Genomic DNA, 22,968 nt, shown 5'->3' on the forward strand with positions numbered 1-22,968 from the left:
TCTATAAATAGTGTAAGGTTAAAGTACAGGTGAACTCAGCTTGGTCTGTCTCTGTGTTCGCTCGCTGTGCGTTCAGACCTGCACTCAGCCCTGAGGCTCAGATGTTTGAGTCTGAATCAGGGCAAATTATGATAAGCCCGGGGCTAATTTGGTACATGCAGATTTTCCTGTTTCACTGTGGTATTGTGATTTTTATAGAATGAGGAAAAAGTGTGTGCTGAAGATAGGGGAATTTAAATTTCTCTCAGTAGTTGTTCATTTTTATTATCGAACAGGACGTAATTTTAGGTGGCCATCTGCACAGCCCTAATTAGTCCTTTCATTTTTATCTTGTTCAAGAAAGAGACCAATAGAGTCATCTTGGGTCAAAGTGATTTTTTTGTGTAATTTTATGCTTGTGAATATGTCATTTAAGACCCTCAAGTATAAACACCAGAAAGCTGTTTACCCTACAGAGGACAACATTGTTAAGAACAATGTCTCTCCACAGAAAAGGCCCTGTGTATGTGATTTCCCAAGGCTTGATTCCCCTGTTCGAGAGCTGCACCACACCATTTGATTATAGCTTATCTATCCTGCACAACATAGCAAAAATCAAATTAGATTGGGTTGGATTTTATTGTTTGCGCACGGTCCACCTGCTACACAAACAAACAACAGTTTGATTTGGCACAGACATATGATCTCTTTCCCGCTTGATTGAGTGAACATCTGAGCCCTTGTATTTGAGCTACTCGAACAGTACAAAACTTTTAACATTACAAGCTTTAGGTGCTCGGGGAAGAGTGTTTTTTTAAAAAAAATCTCATTTTCCCTTACATAGTGTAAGGCAAATTAAACTAAACCTTTTTTATGTTTTAGTTTTTGTATATACAGTGGGTACGGAAAGTATTCAGACCCCTTTAAATTTTTCACTCTTTGTGTCATTGCAGCCATTTGCCAAAATCCAAAAAGTTCATTTTATTTCTCATTCATGTACACTCAGCACCCCATCTTGACAGAAAAAAACAGAAATGTAGACATTTTTGCAAATTTATTAAAAAAGAAAAACTGAAATATCACATGGTCATAAGTATTCAGACCCTGTGCTCAGTATTGAGTAGAAGCACCTTTTGAGCTAGTACAGCCATGAGTCTTCTTGGGAATGATGCAACAAGTTTTTCACACCTGGATTTGGGGATCCTCTGCCATTCTTCCTTGCAGATCCTCTCCAGTTCTGTCAGGTTGGATGGTGAACGTTGGTGGACAGCCATTTTCAGGTCTCTCCAGAGATGCTCAATTGGGTTTAGGTCAGGGCTCTGGCTGGGCCAGTCAAGAACGGTCACAGAGTTGTTCTGAAGCCACTCCTTTGTTATTTTAGCTGTGTGCTTAGGGTCATTGTCCTGTTGAAAGGTGAACCTTCGGCCCAGTCTGAGGTCCTGAGCACTCTGGAAGAGGTTTTCTTCCAGGATATCTCTGTGCTTGGCCACATTCATCTTTCCTTCAATTGCAACCAGTTGTCCTGTCCCTGCAGCTGAAAAACACCCCCACAACATGATGCTCCCACCACCATGTTTCACTGTAGGGATTGTATTGGGCAGGTGATGAGCAGTGCCTGGTTTTCTCCACACATACCGCTTAGAATTAACGTCAAAAAGTTCAATCTTGGTCTCATCAGACCAGAGAATCTTATTTCTCATAGTCTCAGAGTCCTTCATGTGTTTTTTGGCAAACTCTATGCAGGCTTTCATGTGTCTTGCACTGAGGAGAGGCTTCCGTCGGGCCACTCTGCCATAAAGCCCCGACTGGTGGAGGGCTGCAGTGATAGTTGACTTTGTGGAACTTTCTCCCATCTCCCTACTGCATCTCTGGAGCTCAGCCACAGTGATCTTTGGGTTCTTCTTTACCTCTCTCACCAAGGCTCTTCTCCCACGATTGCTCAGTTTGGCTGGACGGCCAGGTCTAGGAAGAGTTCTGGTCGTCCCAAACTTTTTCCATTTGAGGATTATGGAGGCCACTGTGCTCTTAGGAACCTTGAGTGCTGCAGAAATTCTTTTGTAACCTTGGCCAGATCTGTGCCTTGCCACAATTCTGTCTCTGAGCTCCTTGGGCAGTTCCTTCGACCTCATGATTCTCATTTGCTCTGACATGCACTGTGAGCTGTAAGGTCTTATATAGACAGGTGTGTGCCTTTCCTAATCAAGTCCAATCAGTTTAATTAAACACAGCTAGACTCCAATGAAGGAGCAGAACCATCTCAAGGAGGATCAGAAGAAATGGACAGCATGTGAGTTAAATATGAGTGTCACTGCAAAGGGTCTGAATACTTATGACCATGTGATATTTCAGTTTTTCTTTTTTAATAAATTTCTACATTTCTGTTTTTTTCTGTCAAGATGGGGTGCTGAGTGTACATTAATGAGAAATAAAATGAACTTTTTGGATTTTGGCAAATGGCTGCAATGACACAAAGAGTGAAAAATTTAAAGGGGTCTGAATACTTTCCGTACCCACTGTATATATATATATATATATATATGCTGAGAGAGATCAACACAAAGCAACACAGGAAAACATGCAGTTAGAAAACAAGCACACATCTTCACTCCTTTGACAACACATACATCACTTAAAAATCCCTAGATGCCATTAAAAGACCACAGTGAATAAAAAGATCGTTACATTAGACATAAAACAATGTAAATTCGAGGCTCATTCTTCGCCTTGGAAATCAGGCTTGACAAAACCAACCCTCCTCACTGTCCCAGAGCTTTCAGCCGTATCACAGACTGTAGTCTTCATCAGTGGATTGTGGATGATGCTGTAAGTGTCGGTTGCCAGTGAGCTGACTAACTGCTATGAGTTTATACATAGCACTTTCAAGAGTTTCTCATCTTTGTGAGTGTGGGAGATTTGCAGGAGTCCATGCTTGATCTCAAGCCCAGTGCTTGGTGTTGCTGGAATAATAACATATCACATCATGACAGCCACTGAACCGGCATGTCAACAGGACCCTCTCTGTGACAAGTTAGCAAAAACCACTCATTGATGAGGCTCTTGTGTCTGAAAGCTCCAGAAAATGCTAGTAGATTAACTGTTTTCTCAAAACGCAACGGATGTCTTCAGGGCCTATAAAATTTTTTGTCATTTGTTAGTGGTGTGTCGGCCAGTTCTGTGTACTGGAGTTGATGTGAAATGTGTTGTTTCGGACACTGTAGCCTATCGCATATTTTAAAGGCAAATAAATGCATTTCACTCACGTACCTACCATTGTCATTGAACCATCAGGCTGGATGCCACATTACCCCCAGAGACCGTCGGCCCTTCACCAGCATTTTCTGTTCTCAAACCAGACTCCTAAAGCAGATGAGTTGTTTGTTCCTGTGAACCCACCAGGAGCTGCCACCTCTCGCTGCTGCAGTGAGGAGGGAAAATAATGACACATCATCTGATAATGGCTGCTTTGCTGACGAACAAACCCTTTTAATGGATTTATAATTAATGCTCGTGCGTTGGCCGATGCCACTGATGGCTGCAGAGAGGCCGGATAATGTTCTGGAACTACAAAGTCATTTTAGATCAGTGTGGATCAAGCCGAGGCCACAGAATCAGAGATAAGAGGTGCATTTTTATTCCATGAAAGGTGTTCAGCTGGCAGCTGCAGCCCAGAGAGCTCTCTGTTCCTCTTCTCTATCCCCTATGTCTATTACACCTCTCAGTCGGAGTCATTAGAGGCCAATGACTCTCCAGGTTGCTCAATGCTTATCACTTTAAGGACAGAAGGTTGTTATTGTCCAGGTTTTTGAGGTCAGTGATTCATACCTGGACAACAAAGTCACATAATTGGTCTGTGCGGCTAGGTGCAGTTTTTCATTCTGTAATTTTCTATGTCCCGATTTGTTACAAGCAGAGTCAGATAACGGTGTATTGAGGTCTGGGGTTGTATTCTGGGCTCCCCCCCCCACACACACACACACACACAAAAGGATCTGTCTTTAATGAGCTGAGATAAAAGAAACAGGAAATGAAAGCAAGATTTTGTTGGGTTTTTTTTGTGGCCATCTGGTGGCGTTCTGTGGTACAGTATACAGTGCTACACAAAGACTTGAGGAGCCAACTGATTGTTTGATATTGTTGAGGCTTATTTCAACCACTCTTGAACATATTTATTTCATGGTTAAACACAAAGAGTCTCTATATCTAGAATTTTATAAATGAAAATGTCAAGCTGCTGCATCTGTTTCCAGCTCAGTAGCTCAACTGTGTGAAAATAAAGGCTTGTAATTACCGTGGACTGTACAAAATTTCTATCGTGATTCCAATTTATTACCACAGAGTTGATACATAAAATTACTGAGTTTTTGTGCGACTGCATAGACTTTATACAAGCCTAATGAGATTAATGTAGTGTGGCTAAACAGTTTTGCAATAAAGGCAAAGCCATAATCATAAGTTATCATTAAAGGGTATAAATCCAATATTTTATGTATATGATTTGGTAAAAGCTGAATGAAATTTGCAAAACCTTCATTACAGAAGTTTTATCATACCAGAGTAGTACTGCAAAATTCATTTCAAAATTCAATTGATTTCTACATAAAATAGTTGGTGCTGGGAGTTTAGTCATATAGTGACTACCTTCATTTGTAATTGCTGACCAGACAGTCAGTTAATACATTCAGTTCAAGGAAACACGTTTGTCAAGAATGAATGCAGATACTGTAGCATATTTTCTGTGAAGCAATTTGTAATCGGGGTTATATACAATTGGAACATGTGACACGGCTTTTGAAAACCATTTGGATTTTCACAAAAGGGTTTGGAATTTATCAAAATTCATCAAATCCTGAACTCTGTGTAAGACCTCGGTGCAGATTTATTTACAGTCCACCAAGAGATCCGCTAAAATGAAAGTTTGAAATTTCATTATTATGTGAGTTTGACTGGGCCCTGACATTGCTCCAAATCTCATGGAGACTAACAACAGGAGCTCCTTGGTGAAGGTAATAATTTCAAAAAAATGACATAAACCACTTTATAATTAATGTAATCAGGAAGGAAAAGGCATATTTGTCATTCATCAATGAAACACAGAAATTCCCATTAAAAGCCTTGTAGTGCAAGCCCAGGACTTAAATGGTCATCACAGGGAGATCAAGTTTGAGTAGTTCACCCTACTTTACTGATGGAGTGCAAGTGCTTCCTATTTTCTGTTCCTTCCCTTATTTTTTCTATTTTTGCAAGATCATTTGAGTTTTCAGAGTTTCCATGTCTCTCATTACAGTTACTTTCATTGTATTTTGTATTTAAGCTCTTGTTTTTGCGTCGGTAGTTGCTTGTTTGTTGCTTGTTGCTTGTTGTTTACATGTCAGTGTTGCTTCTGTGTCCCCGATACTGTCTAGTTTGTTCCTCTGCATTGTCTACACTCGTGTTGGACTCTTGATTAGTGTTTCATGTTGGCGTCTTGTCTCCCTGATTCCAATTCTCCCCTGAGACTGGATTAAAGTCTAGACTCTGTTTTCCATAAATTCCTTCAACCCTCTAGACTCACTCCCCTGGAAATGTATTGGACTCTTTCCCCGTCTATGTCCGTGTAGCATGTGTTTCCCTGGTGTGTTTTCCCCTTGCCTGTTTTTACGCCCCTGTTCACTAATTGGACTCTGGAATTCCTGTTCCAAACTTTTCCTGTTTCCCTGTGTTCAGCCTGCAATAGAGCAACTCCTAACATATTTTTGATTAAAATCCCACCTTCGTGGTTTGATCATTTCATTTTAACGTCTACTTGATCAGTGAGGCTGGTGGCACAAACTGCAAATACGGCGTATTCATGTGTGTTCCAACTGTTTGCTTAAAGTATTTGTTTGTGTATTTGTCTTAATGTAAAGTATTTCTTTTGTGAAATCTTACTTGTGCATTTTGACAAACAATGCAAAGATGTTATCTCTATCTCTTTTCCATTCTCACATACATAAACACAAACTTTTTACTGGGTCATATTTCTGCCCCTGAATCTCAAATATCTCCAGCTTTTTTCACCTAAACTTATTTTCGAGTTTTTGGCTGCTGTGCCCTCCTTTGATGCACAACAGCAAGCTTACCCCTTATATGACTGGAGTGACAGAGTGTGCAAATGTTTCCCTCTCTCATCTGTCAGACTGCGATGAAGAATGCCAGTGTCATTTCCGGTCAGTGAAACTCAGTGAATAGACACATTCACAGCTATTTATCTGCTGTAGTTGAAACAATAGTGTCAGCAGAGACTCTAGACCCCCACCACCTCCTCCTCCATACAACAAGACTGAGAGCATATGTGCACTTCATCTACATGTCTTGCCACATTTCAACATATGAGATAGAAGGTTGCATCACTTAACTTCCTCAAAACAGCTCAAAGGCTTCATCATTTGACTGGCAAGTGAACGCTGCCACAGAGTACAGCAGTGACACAAGCCTGCAATGTGAAATGAGATTTTTGAACAGTGATGGGATGCTGTCTGGATGATCGGTGCAATGAGTGGAGGGCGGAGAGAGTCTGGCTCCTTCACTTACCCTGCTCACATTTTCTCATCCAGTCTGAGGGTTTGAACAGACAACCTTTGAGTCACTGTGCAGATTCTTTCACCTTCAGGCGGCCGTCAGTCAACTACAGCGTATTTTCTATTCATGTTACCGCATTCCAGCATTAGGCATTCGAGATGATCCCAGTGGAGATCCTTTCTAGGACGCACACTCCTTCCTGGATCAAAAAGACTACAGTTATTATTTGGCCCCATAGCAAACATGGAAAAATGCTTTTGTTTCAACTTTTCCCTAATGATGAGGACAAAAACAAGCAGGCTTCCAAATTTAGTGATTCAAGCATTTTCCACATAGCAAGTGTGTTTTTTTTTTAATCTGTAGTTTTACTTTCAATTGAACTTCTTTTGCTCAAGTTTTCTAACCATCAAATGAAGGATGACAACATTTCTCCTTAAACTCCTTTATCCTTATTTTCCTGTCTGAATTTCAGATTAAACTAAGAATCTGTTCACTCAATACGCAAAAAAAAAACTACCATAGCATCATTTTTTTGTTTTAAAATCTTCTTTTTCGTTTTATGCTTTTTTTCACACCATCAAGAGACAGAATAAAGACTACTACCTTGTAGAAAGCACATCGGTGCATATTAATACAATACAAAATAACCTGAAACTGTTTAGCTTTATTAGCCTTTATTTCTTGGCCTAGTTTATGTCATTTTAAAGTGCACTAACCAATATGTTTATCTATACTATACATCATATATCTACGTGTGAATGTGTACATGTGGTGAAAAACTCAAATAAATGTACAGCTCCATCCTTCTGTGGAGCATTTTAGCATCTTTTAAATTGTTGTTTTGGTTTTACATCCTGCGTCTTAATAATTTAGCTCTACTAGCACTAAAAAACTCTAAAAACCTACTGCCCACTGTGCAGGTTAAACCAAAAAGCTGACATACAGTTAGTAACCAGCTGGTGAACACAGAGGAATATTTAGCAGCTAGACAAAGACAGTTCCCTCAGACATAGGTACAGATCAAAATCAGAGCTGAAAAAGAGTAAATATTGCACTTCCACTGATTTGGGAAGCAGAAATACAACCCTAAGTGAATGTTACGTTGAATATGTAAATAAGCCTAATATATCATAATATATTAATGTTGTATTTAAATCTTCTGGGCAAAAACAAACATGTCAATGCAGAATTCAAATTTATGAAGTTGTAAAGATCACACAGGAAAAAGACCTTTACAGATCTAACATTAAGATTCATTTGTGCTGCCCCTGTGGCTTACAGGTTAGGATGCTGTTCCTGAACCATAACTTGTCAGTTTCAGTTCCAGACATTTGTTGACTCACTCACTCTCACATTTCCTGTCCTTACACCACCTGTTCTATTTAAGGCAATAAATGTCCAAAACAACAGCAATAAATTTTCCTCTGAGCATGTAGAAACTTTAGAATCAATTGTAATTGAAATTACCGGTCCGCAACTCCAATAAAATATAGTGTGAGAGTCCTGTGGTGTGATTAATTAAGCTTTTTTTTTTAGTCAGTGTTTAAAACATCATAAATTCTTCCTGCCAAAAAATGACAGGCTTTGTATTAGAAAAGCTCAATTATTGTGTTTTTGATGGATGGAAAATATCTTCAACCCAGTCAGTCCCTGGCTAAATTTAGCTGCAGTTATAGATTTGATCTTTTAGAAACTTTAGAACAGTACTGAATTTCCTTTTATGACAATAATCACATATTTATCAATTTTGTGAAATAAGATTTTTATGCTTACCAATATTGATTTTAAAGTTGCATCCATAACGTTACAGCTACTGTAAACCCACATCACTCACACGTCTGTTTCATTCATAATGTATTTTATTAAAACAACATACAGTTTTCCCATAAATGAATACTGAAGTATTCATCTGTGGTTATTGAGATTCAGAGGCTGCGTTAACTTACGGAGCATCTGTCTCTCCTTGTTATCTAACCTTTGTTTTCTGTGAGTAAAATCTAAAACAGTCATGTGCAGCAGGAAAGATTTATTAAAGTTTTGCAGAAAGCTTAACTAGATTGCTATAATAAGGGTGTGATCAAAAGCTGACAAGCTCTAAATACAGTCTTCAGTCTGGGCTGAAATGCTAATTGTTAAATCTGCCTGACTCAGTTGAACGGTCCTGCAGACGTTATTGACTGGATGCAAAATGTGTCTTGTTTATCAGTTGTCAGGAATTCTTGGTTGAGAAAAAACAGAAATCGCGTTCTGATTTAGGTTTAAAGCTGATCTATCGATTGCTCTCCCTTCTTCTGTCAGTGAGTGATATGGCTGCATTTTGAAGATCTTTGCAATTGATCTATTCCTCTCTCAGACAGCAAACACCTGAATTACTAATTCATTACTCAAGTGCTTGACTGATGCACAGTTTGAAGTACTGACTAATTCACTTTGCCAAAAAAAATCTATTGGGCGCAAACTGACATTTTCAGCATGAGTGGTCTCTGCAAGTCTTTTGAAATGAATAGAATGAATATTTGAGGCTGATTTTTTACCCTGCCTGTTAATTAGTTCTTATAACAGGAATGTGGGAAAGGAAGTGTGTCCTCTATCACATCCAAAGTTAATCCCCCTGAATATTAGGAGGGTGGTACCTCGACAGGTCCCTCATGGCCTCACATGAATACCAAAGAAGGACTTTTTTTTGAAGTGAAGAAGAATGCCTCACCTATCTAATTTCCTGTTTTTTGTGATAGCAGTTTTCTCCATTGAAAGTAAATCACATCATATGGTGAGCCCCCCCCCACAACCCTCCGAACTGCACTTTCTCTACACACACAGACAAAGAAACAAAAAGAAAAGAAAGAAACTGGCCAAGTGATGCATAAGTCATCAGTTTATAAGTGAGCTCTGACGTACTTCGGTCCTGTGCTGGCTCACTTGGCCAGACTCTGAGTTATACAAGTGGTGAACCACCCAGTGTGCCGTTCTTTTACCCTTGACTTAAAACAGAGAAGATTGTGTCCTGAAGACAAATGAGGCTGACTACTGGCGCAGAATGAAAGGTACTGTTTAATCCTGGCCTCAGATACTATCTAAGTGGGTTAATTGGGGCAAAACACCACTCCTTCCACCACGGGGAAGATGTGTTGATATAGCTCAACAAGGGCACAATCTGAGATGCATCGTTATGGAGATGATTTGCATCTATACTTTTTAAGAACCAAATGAAATCTGGAAATGGAGTCAGAGTTTTATGGTCCACCTGCTGCACACGGGTCACCTCATCAATCAAACGTCCAACGTGTCTGAATTTGTTTGGATGGGAGCTGTACAATAAACAGCAAATAAAGGGTTGGGAGCAGAATCCCACTCTACAAAACAACCTCCACTGTCTGGACAGAGAGCATTTAAGCTGGGAAACAAAACTTTGTCACTGATTTGTCTTTTACAGATGGTATTTAATCTCTGAAATTTTCTTTGAGGACTGTATGATATCACTATGAAAAGCATACTTTGAGTAAGAAGAGCAAGATGTAGTAGCCAAATGAAACAAAGGAGTAGGCAGTAGGTCAGGAGGCAAACAACCTTTATAATTAGCTCTAAATACAAAGTAATGTTTAGGATGATGAGAATTTAATTTCTTCTCAGGTTTAGTCATTATAGTTTTCACCTAATCATGGCATTGGTTGAAAAGTTAAAGTTTGACCAAAGTGAAGAAATTTGGTGCTAGGTTAAATGTGTGTCGATGCCCATGTTCTCTGGACAGCAGCAGAGGGAACCTGATATTATATATGGTGACACATGCAAAAGGACAAAACAGAAGTTCATTAATGTAACATGTTGCATTTAGAAAAACAAAATGCAAAAGTGATGCAATAATAGAAAACAATTAAATACAGAAATGTGCTAAATAGAACAGACGACAACAGACACCATAGACAATAGGATAATAATCAGTGCTATGCTATCACTAACTTAGGTTAACAGCACATATCAGCAATGGAAAATTCCAATAAATAGTCATATAATGTCTGATACTTCATTTTCCAACAGCTAACAACGGTTAGCTGACTCTGGTAACTGCGCATCACAAACAGTGACAGTGTTTCCAGGTGGCACTGGAGTGACAGACGTGGAGATATACAGATTTATATTTAAGTTGCTCCTAGCAACATTTCTGTTGTGATCCGATATTTACAGCATATTTATGCATTTGGTGATTTTCCCTCTTTGCAGCATTTTTTTTTCTAAATGCTGTGACTGTTTGTCAAGTTAGTGAGATTGTTTTTTTTAATTTGCAAGTGTTGTGTTAGGTTTCAGTGCACTGAGCTGTCAGGGCCACTGTACGATTAGGCTAAATGCTGATACAAACTGCGCAGAGTGAATATAAAGTTAAGCTCGAAAGATTTTGTATAAATATTACATAGTTTGCACAAGTGGAGAATAGTCAGTGAAGTGACCCTTAGCAGTTACACAGCACTATTTTTCTAAATTTGACTAAAATGAAATAATATTCGCTGCCATTAGCTGGTGTTTATGACCAATAAAGCCTGTACCAGCAAAAAATCCTTAATGCACTGAATTGAAAGACGTTATAGATTATATTTTAGCCAATTAAAATTTTTATTTGTAAGATGAAGAGTGTGTAAATTCTTCTTTTAAAAGTTATATCATGCCACTTTAATGTGGCTGCTCTTTAATTTCCCAGAGAAAGTTGACTGGGTGTGCTACATGCTGGGAATTAATATCCATTCAATTTCTGCACAGGTTTGCAGAGAGCTGCTGGAGCCTGTTCCAGCACATTTAGCTCAGCCTGGTACATCTCCAACAGGTTGCCATCTAGCACAAGACAGAAAGCCATGTAAACGCATATTCACATCCACAGGCAATTTTGAGTCTCCAATTCACTAAGTGCATGTGTTTTGACTGTAGGAAACATCTGAAAAAGGCAGGGAGAGAACATGTTAATCCTCACAGATAGACTCCAGTAGATTCAAACCTATTTTAAGCCTTTTGCTCTGACTTGACAGTGTGAGTCAATGAGCAATCATGGAAATTAAATGCCTTGTGAAATTATTTTAATTTAGTAATCATTCAGTGAATTGCTTTTAATTTAACTATATTTTGTGTCTTTTTGTCAACGTATGTGTTGTATGTTTGTTTTTTATAATGGTCTGGTATTACCAATTGTATAGTCTGCTACTCGGTGGATTAGTGGTTAGCACTGTTGCCTCACAGGAAGAAGGTTCCTGGTTTGAAACCCAGCAGGGATCTTTCTGTGTGGAGTCTGCATGTTCTCCCTGTGCTTGTGTGGGTTTTCTCCAGGTACTCTGGTTTCCTCCCACAGTCCAAAAACATGTATGTCAGGTTGATTGGTGACTCTAAATTGCCCATAGGAGTGAGTGTGAGTGTGTGAGGTTGTTTGTCTCTATGTGGCCCTGTGATGGACTGGTGACCTGTCCAGGGTGGACCCCTGCCTTTCACCCAAAGAGAGCTGGGATAGGCTCCAGCAGATCCCTGTGACCCTGGTTCAGAATAAGTGGGTATAGATGATGGATGGATGGATGGACTGCCACTGAAGGCCGACAGCCACACTATTGCAGTGGATGGAGGTGAAGTGCCTCACTAAAAGGCACTTTACATTCAAGACTAGTTATCAAGCAACACGAGAGTCTCATTTATTCACTTCCCACATTATTCAAATCATCACACCCCATTTATAACCCTTATTGTATAACCTCCAGCCTAATGTAACTGCTAAACATCCCTGTGCTACCTTTAAAAGGACTGACTGCGACCACACTCAGTTCAGCTGAAGAGACAAAAAGCATCAGCAGATTTTTAGTGTGAAATGTGATATATATATCAAATGCATTTTATATGAAGTTTAATATTATATTATCATTACATTATAAGCAATACAAAGTTGCACTAAATGGCAGTGAAATTATAGGTTGCCAGTACTACACATACAGAGCTGCTCTATCTGTAATGACAGATACATATTTAGATCTGATTAGATCTGTTGAACTTCATTAACCTTTCTTTAATTTAGATGTTATTAGACTGCGAGAACATGTAATTTACATCACACACCTAAACAAAACTGGACAGATTTTTTTTTTTACGTCTAATATGGCTTACAGGAAATGACACAGTTGCATCCCTATCTTGTCATATGTTTGAAACTTGCTCATTTAAATAAATTAAATGGGATCATGACTAAATCCATTAGTGTCAGCTCAGTGACCATTTAATTCACGTAATGCAAATTGGGTATGTAATATTTTAATATTTGACAAGGCTGCCTCATATGTACACATGGTAACCATAGTAATCTAATAGTTTTTAACTGAACAATCATAAGGCATTAAGAGTAATAGCGGTACATACACACTCACAACTCCCAGCAGTATCATAAGGTGAGGAGGTGAACCATAGATGTGCCCTGGCCTCCACAGTCTTTCTCTTCTTTTTCTTTACAAAAGAGTATCCTACACTACTTAAATCAGGCATTTGCTGTATGTGGAATATAATTACAATAAAAAACACACTTTAAACAAACTACAGTTGATGGTGATGTTCATTAGGTTTTCAAAATGGCTTTGTCCACATTCATGGTAATCAGCCAGGATCAGCCTGAACTTTGATGGCTGGTGAGTCTAATGATGTTCTAAACCTTCACAGGTCAATAGCAGCTCACATTAAATTGCTTCTTTATTCATTTAAAACACTTTAATGAGACCCAAATGATTTGTGTTAACTAGAGCACAAACTATTCAGAATAACTAATAAGCTTTTGTAGTGTATAGTGGCCTGGCAGTGCTGAAAATTGCAGTGTAAACAATAAGATAAGAACATAAAGTAAATGTTGTTAGCTGTTGTGAGAGGATTGATGTTCCTGGTGGTGCCTCATCACCCTGCAGAGGGAGGACATTGAGGTTTACAAACCAAATTTAAATGATACTAAGACTGAAACACAGAAGATGGATTGTAATATTGAAATGATCATCTGGAGGTCAATCCTATCGCTACAGGGAAGAACTGACTATTACTAAGCCCCACCCCTCTAAACTGGGGACACATTGTAGATCCTATTATGGATGGGAGTTGGGTGTCATGACTGGCTGGACCAAGATGGATCAAGTCTGTCCCAAGTACACTACACTACATGTGGTGTAGTGGCCAAATTGTGTTACTACAACTTCCATGTTTAACCCATGATGTGCACTGCCCCCAAAAAAGCATATTTAGAGTGTGGCCAGATTAAATCATATAGTGTGTTTTTAGATTTTTTTAACATTAACATTTTTAACATTTGAGTTGAGACACAATGAGAATGGAGAAAGAAGGATGCAGTGACAGTTCTCATGTTGATTTCACTGGGACTAATTAGTTATCAGTGGACTAACGCCTGAAAAATTTGACCCTATGGCATCGACAGTACAGTCAGTGTAAATATACTGCAATGTGAATTCAACTGAGTTAACATTTGAGTTGAGACACAATGAGAATGGAGAAAGAAGGATGCAGTGACAGTTCTCATGTTGATTTCACTGGGACTAATTAGTTATCAGTGGACTAACGCCTGAAAAATTTGACCCTATGGCATCGACAGTACAGTCAGTGTAAATATACTGCAATGTGAATTTTTTTCAGTTGTGTTTTGGCAGTACAGAAATAATTTCAATGTCAACTGCTAAGTCAGTCTGACTAATTTTATCCTTCAGTGACAGATGATTAATCTAGACGATTCGTTTTTTCAAGACAGATGTTCATCATTGCCAAAACAAATGTGTTTTTTAATAATTAAAAAATAAATGATAGCACTTTTAGATTACACATAGCATAATCCCTAAGTAAACATTTGCAAGCTGTGTCCCCATAGTTCAAATTAAAATCAAATCAAATCCACTTTGTTTAAATAACACCTTTCAGAAACTATTGACCACAGTGCTTTACAAGATTATAAAAATATAGGACAATAGATTAAATAACTAAAAACCAACACATAAAACATACAAACAGCAAGCAAAAAATGATACAATATTTATTCCTTCATTTGTAACATGATCGCTTCTTTTATACAGTATTATTTAAGCATGTCCAGAGACTAACATCAGCTAAACGTAATTTAACTGCTACCTGGGGATGAGACACTTTTAGGACAAAACACACCATCAAAAACAAAATGCAGAGAACCCGAATATGCCCCTGTAGGAGTCTCCGGTTTGACCGATGGATAGTTTTATCGGTGACCTGGTTTCTTTGCATATTAATCATGCTTCCATCCACATACACTCACAAGCAGAGGGATTTCACAGATAACAGTCTGTTTATAGTACACTGATAATTGGCGCAATGTGTTTCACAGACCATCAGCCAAATAATTCACTCTAATTAGACTCGCTTCAGACAAAGTGAGTGCAGGAGAACCGAACTTTCAGAGATTGTGGCTATTGGAGAGGGGATGAGAGACAGCGAGAGGGAAGAAGGGAAACATTAAACTATGACAATAATTCAGAGAGAGACAGAGAGAGATGAAGGAGAGAAAGCAGGTGGCAGCATTTCATTATTTACCACAAATAGTCTAAATGAAAATATGAGGATATATCCTCTGTAATTAGTGCTACAACAGCATGCAGTGGGATCAATCTGACTTGCATTCTGCTACATGGCACAACAGAGATCAGGCGTCACAGGAGAGCTTTCTGCACAGCAATATTGTTCAATTAGGACTTGTATTGATTTACAACTGGAATGCTGTGGGAATGTGCAGAGCATAACAATTTTTTATTTTATTTAGATTATGACACCTTTACCCTATAGAGTTATTTCTGAAATACAAGTTAATAAACAGAGAGAACCATAATTAATGCAAAATACTGGTAGGAGGTTTTTTAGTTCATTGCTATATATTCAAGGCAAGTGTTCCAGAGGTGACTTTTGGGCAGCAGGGTGGAACACTGAGCAGGGTTAATGACCTCAATACCAAAAGGACACGGCAAGAAACCTTCTTAGCTAGATGTCCTAGAGCTCAGTACTGAATCCCCACCAGCTCTACTGGCCTGTAGCTGATTCTGACCTCTGACCTCATTGCAGAAGGGAGGAAGTGAATCAAAAACTCTCCCTGCTTTTAGGCATGACACACTATCTTCTTTTCCCCTGGCTGCACGGGTGTGAGAGCAGCACTGGTCAAACAGATTCAGTGAGAAGCAGGAGTTCTCAATCAGAATTATGGGTGTATGAGGGATTGGTATTCATAAAAAAATGGCTGAGGATTTTCTATTCGGGAAGGCTAAATTGACACACATTAGTAGTCATACCTAAAATAATGACAGAAAAACAGAAAAAATAATCACGAAGTCCATTGTCCATTTCTGTCTCTAATCCATCCACCTTACTGTTAAAATTATTATTATGTAGAACGGGGGGGGCAAGTGATGAATATGTTAATTTCACATAATGAAACAAATATTACACTGATATAAAGATGGTTGTGTGTGGCACAAGCCGGGTGTCTTGCAGAAAGGTTTTTCACATTCGGAGCTCCAATCTCTGTCACAGCATGAATCTGTTCTCTCATAGTCCAGCAGTCAAACGTGTATTACATTTTTTGCTATTGAGCCACACTGAGGTCGAATGTGAAATACAAGTTTTAGCAGTCCAGTGGTGTCCGGGCGTGCTCCAGTATCTATGACGGTGGAAATAAGGAGACTTCTGCCTCTTCCGACCTCAGGAAGGTGGTTAGCTGCTGCTTTCTACTCCAGCTTAATCAGCAACACAAACACTTTTAATTGATAAAAATGATCCTGTTAATTTACAGCAATGCAATTACTTCTGTTAGAATTATAACAGCTGCAGCAGTTGTGTGTCTACCTTCATTTTCTTGCTGTCTGACAGTATTAGCAGCCTGTTTCTGAGAGCGGATGGACAAAATAACTAAATTAATATCGAGATACGCTAAAAACAACATTTTGTTTATATACCTTGACAGAAAATGGATGACAAAAGCCATCCTCCTGAGAGGTCATCCCATTTGTGCATTTTCTCTTACATCAATAGAAAGGTTTGATCTGATTATGGAGACAGGCTTGCAGATGCAGCGTCTCCTTAGAAGTAAATGTTTATTGATCAAGAAAGACTTGAGCATGTAAATTCTGATTTGTATGTGTGTGTTGTCTGGTGCAGGGTAGCTGCAGAGTAGAATCCATCACTATTGGCATGTGGACCTGATTACTGGAGAGACTCTGAAAGTCTCATAGACCTATGATAAAGAACTCTGTCCAGGCCTCTTTACAACCACATCACTCAGGGTGTCTGCACAAAGGAACAGTGTGTTGCAAAAACACCCCCCTCTGATTGCAGGCCTTGTTTTGGCACAATCACCTTAACTTGGCTTATCCCAGCATATATTCTTGTGTCTGGACCACAGGGACACATACCTCAGAAACGATGGCGATAGAATATTTAAGGAATGAAAAACAAACTTGAATTGGATAAAAACCTAAATTAAAATCACATTAAAACATAAATGTCTGGAAAATTGAGAAACTCTAAGCAAAAACAGATGTAATATTCATGGGGAAGCAGAGTAACTTGACTTGCATTTGATTCGCATTTGAAATTGTAGGATTCAGTAGCAGAGCCAATTTGTTCATGAGGCGGGGTGGTCCATTTTGATTTGAAGCACCACACTGGCAAAAGAGAAAAAATAAAACGTGAAAAACGATCTTTCCAACAGCGGGTATGGTAATCAGGACAAAGTTAGCATTTTGCAACTGCAGGCAGAAAAGCCCAGCCTGACTAATCTCCTGGCTCACAGAGCAAGTATAGACAGCATATCTTGCATGTGTCTTATGATAACAGTTAAAACACCAAAATACATCAAGCTGTTAAGAGTCTCCATCCAAACTTCCCATGAGGAAAACATATTTTGTGTCCCAGAGTGAAAGTGAAATCCATGAAAACTACATTACTCATGAGGACGTCCAATTTAGCTCTTCATCTTTTGAGGATGTTCAGCTGTTGGTTGTAATATGATTTCTCAGTGTGACATCAGGTGGCGGCATTGGGTCTGCTTTGCCTGTCAAAGTACCTTATGCAATGTCCATATGTAAACAAAATAGATGCTGGCCTGGATTCATCAGTGTTCACTTGATGACCGCTGACGGATCGCACACACTCATTTTAGCGTTAAAATTAGGGTTTCAATTAATCTGGTGTATTATGTTCATTAATAGTCCATGTGAGTATTATTTTCTTGCCCTTGACAGTTTTTTGATGACAAACTGCTGAAGATATCCAGTTTGTATGACAGTATTTGTCAGCCTTAGCTTTTACCTAAAGCAGTGGCTAATTGATTAATGTCAAACTTTACAGACTTTAAAATAGAGCCTCCAAAATAATTATACAGTTAAATCCACACATTTGTAAAACAGGTTGAACAAACCTTATAAACATTATAACCTTCATGAAGATTAATTTATTATAGGCCCATCGGATTAGACTGACTGAATGTATGTAAGTTATGAAAAAAGCTATCCTAAAATGAAGTGACGCTGTAAGTTGGGGGTTTCAAGAAACTTAATGTAGAATTTGACGAATCAAATTAAAAATATTTTCAAGAAACATTAGAGCGTAAGTTCCTAAATCTAATGTTGATGTTTGAGTACAATCATTTCCCATATCAGAGCCATTTCCCAGTAAACCAGAGCTTGCTTTCCTGTACATTCCCCATTCACATACTCTTGTGAGCTGTCAATTTGCACCGGATGGCAGCTTGCCTTTCATCTGTGAAGACAGCACCTGTGTGACTCAGACAGGGAAATGATGTCACTGGTGTGCAGCCATGTTGCTGTGCTCACTCTGTGCTGTCTGCTTCTCAGATACAGTACATCAGCTAAAATTGGAGCTTATTTCCTGGAAGCTCTCAGTGTTCTTGTAAAGTCAAATGAGGGAGATCCCACGCCTGATCACAGATCTGCAAACCAGACAGAGATGTGAAAACCATCTTAAATGCACAGTGTTTAATGCTTTAAGACACCACGATATGTAATCATTGTAATGCAAAATAAATAAGAAATCAGCTAATGCATTTGCACTTCTTTTTAAAACATTTCCAGGTCTGATAAGTTTCCCCTTGGTGAGATCAGGGTTTCTGGGAAAAGGTTTCTGAAAATAAAAAAACATTCACTGCTTTGTGTATTCCTACATGAAAAAACACTGATTTGATGCTTAAGAAGCATATTGTCTATGGGTATTATTGAGCAGCCATTGCTCAATAAGCAAAAAAGTTACCTCTAACTGAAATCATGTTTTTGTACTTTCCCTTATATAGATTTTTAAAAATCTAATAACTTTGCTTACAATACCATGTTCTGAATGATAATTGTAATACATTCATTCATCCATCCATTATCTATACCCACTTATCCCTATTTAAGGTCACAGGGATCTGCTGGATCCTATCCCAGCTCTCTTTGGGTGAAAGGCAGGGGTCCACCCTGGACAGGTCACCAGTCCATCACAGGGCCACATAGAGACAAACAACCTCACACACTCACACTCACTCCTATGGGCAATTTAGAGTCACCAATCAACCTGACATACATGTTTTTGGACTGTGGGAGGAAACCAGAGTACCTGGAGAAAACCCACACAAGCACAGGGAGAACATGCAAACTCCACACAGAAAGGCCCCTGATGGGTTTCAAACCAGGAACCTTCTTACTGTGAGGCAACAGTGCTAACCACTCATCACCGTGCAGAATTATGATACATTTAATGTTAAAATATCTATTCAACATATTGAAGCCATTTCTCCTGTTTGTGTATTGACTATATTATACAGTGCTAGCATATGGGGCTGTACATGTGGGTTTCTAATGGAGACAATGGAGCTTCAAGAAACGCCCAAGTGACTAAACCCCAGGCCTCACCCTGACTGTTTTTGTGTGCATTTAATTGGGCTCATGTTAAAAATAAGATGGGCCCAATTATTCCCATCAGGTTAAATACACTTTAATATATTACTTTTTGTTTTGCATTCACAACACAAGCAATCTAACTGAGCTACCCAGCAGCAGCATCTGCCATCCTGAACTGGATAGTAAAGGTTATTTCAAATTGTGATATAATTAAAAACAAACAAATTAGATATTCCCAGTATTCCCCCTGACTTGAATCATCTTTGGAGGATTTTAATGCTGAAGACAGAACAATAAAACGTTCTCAGCAAAGAGCGGCTGAATATCATCTCCTGAAAAATAGGTGCAGTTACATAGACTATAATCTGATTAGAGAATTCAACTTAACTGTTTATATAGAATCTGATCCTATTAGATGCGTTTACATGCTTTAGAATAAACTTTTGAGACATGCAAATCACTGGCTCAGCCACAGACCAGTTTTGTTTTGCTTGCCACATGTTTCTGTCCCTGCTGGAAACTCGTCACATCACCTAATGCTTCCACCACAGGGTGCAGACAAGCACAGAAAAATGTATCCCAAAAAGAAACAATCAGATCAAGTATTACCATGGCTAATGTTTTCCTCAACACAAGACACTCCTTCATGTATTGACAGACAGCCATGTGGTCCCACCCCTGACTTTGGCCTTCTCTGATTGGTTAGAATGACAAGGTTCCCTTATTAACTTTAGAAGTGAATCTTTCTGCACTGCTACCAGGACCTTCAACGAGTGTGGGTCAAAGAAGCCACCAAGTTCAGCACAGCTGTGAGTGGGGAGCAATGATAATTACTGTCCCTGCAGGGGACAGCTGGAACAGCTGGAAATGAGCGTAGCAGCAATCTAAGCCTGAACAAGCTCACATCGCCGCATTTATTGTCAAAACTAGAAGTTCTGCTTAGTCTACAACTCTTCAGTCAGACAGAAATGTTGATCTTGGACAATTCTGTTAAACCTGTTACATATGAGGTGAAAAGTTTTAAAAATTCTCGCTTGCTACAGTTTCTGTGCATGGCAACTATGTTGTGGTTAAGCTTAGGAAACAATCATGGTTATGATGACATGGGTAAGGCAACACCAGGACCCAACTTTTGTTCTACAGCCTGAGACTTAAATGTGCCACACGCCCAACTACAATAAAGGGCAGGCTGAAGGTTGACACTGGACGCACAGCATGAGGTGCAAAAATCATCAAATATTAACATAGGTCCTAGTATACTGAACTGCACGCCCTCTCACCCTGCCCTTAACCACATGAAAACGCTTACTGAGATCATCATTATCCTAATACATGTTTGTACATGTGCTGTACCTTCAAATATGGACCATTTTTACATCAACCATTAATACACCCAGCGTATTTGCTACAATCACAGACCATACCGTAGAGTTTGTATCTGAAATCATGCATGGGCGAGTGGAGAATTTCGATGCCAAAACTGACACACTTTTTTCAGATAAAACTTAGTTTTTTTAATTGTTTAATAAATGAATGAGTGGATAACCTAATTTTCATATAAAAATGTGACAGAAACTTATAACTTGATGAATGAATATGGAGAATCATAAAAAGCGATATACATTCTTGAGTCTGTTTTGGTTTGACATTCCTTAGTATCTCTTGGGAGAGATCAAGGCCTTTTCAATGCCTGGCTTTCTGCTGAGCACCCAAACTTCTTTCTCTACATCACACACACTTTCAGTGTGCCATTTTTTAGATGAAAGCAATCCCACTGAGCCTTATTGTTTGTTTGGCATTTGGATGCAGGAACACAGAGGATCTTGCAAATTATGTGCATTTTCAAGAAATTTCCAACCTTAACTTTGTTTCTATGTTTGTTTGTGGTTTCAGCGTATTTTCACTTAATAACAAAATGTGCAGACATACCAGACAGACTACACCAATGTGAACAGATGTTTTTAGACAGGAAGTAACAACACCCCTTCTTCCCCTTTCATCCATGTCAGCATTTTGCACTTTCAACTCCCTCACTTCCCCTTTCACCAAGCAACATCCAAAGTACTCATAAAAATTTTCCTTTGCATGTTTTCACTACCCTCAGATGTAAAGTTCTCTTTTTATGATGCAGTAAAACAGGAACAACATGTGGAAATCCATGCAATACACATGTATGAAATTAACCAACATAAAATAACCAGACATTATGTGATTCCAATTTAGTATAAATGGTGTGTGCAGGCATATCAGTTGCTTACTTCAGTGGCAGACAGACAAACTGGTTATGAGTTAAACTGCTTTTACACAGAAACCGTCCGAAAAACGGAAAATGACTGGCCGAGCAGTCTTTAGTCCACTCTTTGCTAACGACATGATCTCACTGTACCACTGAACCAATCACAAGACAGAGTTGCATAATTACAATTGTGAACGTGAATATTATTTCAAAATGATCAAATGAAACAATCCTAATCTTTTGTGCCCACATGGTGGTTGCACCTTCTTGGCTCTGTGTGTGTATTGATTTTGTAAATTCTCTCATCTGGTATGTTGACAAGAGGCAAATACATACAGCGAAGTTAAATGACTGCTATTTAAATTGGTTTCAGTGATTCAGCAGTGTGCTGTTTACCTGAAGGGAAAGAATACTGGGGCTTCAGTTTATCAGACCACTGAGCTGGAGCTGCATACATGCATTGGCAGAATTAGTCTCTCTTCTGTTGTGTTTTTAAAGTGGGGATGGAGAAAGGCGTTGATTTAGCGTGGAGTTAGAGGGGCACATAACAAGTAAAGACAGGTTTCACCTTGCAGTATTTGGGTGACTTTGACCATTATTACTATTTGTGCAGTCTGTGCTGGTTGGCTACACCTACATGAGTATGTGAGGTGTGGATATGCTGCACATGGGTGATAGCTCAAAATGTACCATTCTTAGAAATGTCCCCCAGACTCCTCCCCTCTTTCCTCTTGTCTATATAATAGATGACTTGGACTCATGATGTTTGGCCTGTGTAACTGAAGTTAAAACATCGATTCAACATCTGTATCATTTGCTGCTGTTGGTAGTTGCAGGTGGAAGCATTGGTATTATTGGTAAGCTCTTTAAACAGTGTTCCCATTTCAATCTTAATGTTACTGAACATAGAAACATGGGACTTGTTTTAGTCTAACAGAGACAACCCAATAGGTTCATGTTAGTGCCATGGGTTTTGATTATTTGGTTTATTTATTACCATGGAAAAGAGATAATTCAGTTACACAAATTATAGTGGTAGCAAAGACAAAACACTTAAGGTGACCCAATGGGACAGGAGCTGCTGAACTTATCAGTAATTCATTTTATTTAAGTTGCAGTTTGTGTTTTCACTTTTCTTAACACTTTTCTCATTAGTTGTGTCACAGAATTTGCACTTTCAGAGCTGTAATTAACATTGCTTTTTATCTACAAGCTTGTACTTTTCATAATGGCACTTTTTCTCTCATATTAATTGGTAATGATTGAAGCAAGTTTCTACATTATGCCTTTGGAAGTTGGGTAAGT

Source organism: Mastacembelus armatus, chromosome 17, assembly GCF_900324485.2.
Source record: "Mastacembelus armatus chromosome 17, fMasArm1.2, whole genome shotgun sequence".
Taxonomy (NCBI): domain Eukaryota; kingdom Metazoa; phylum Chordata; class Actinopteri; order Synbranchiformes; family Mastacembelidae; genus Mastacembelus; species Mastacembelus armatus.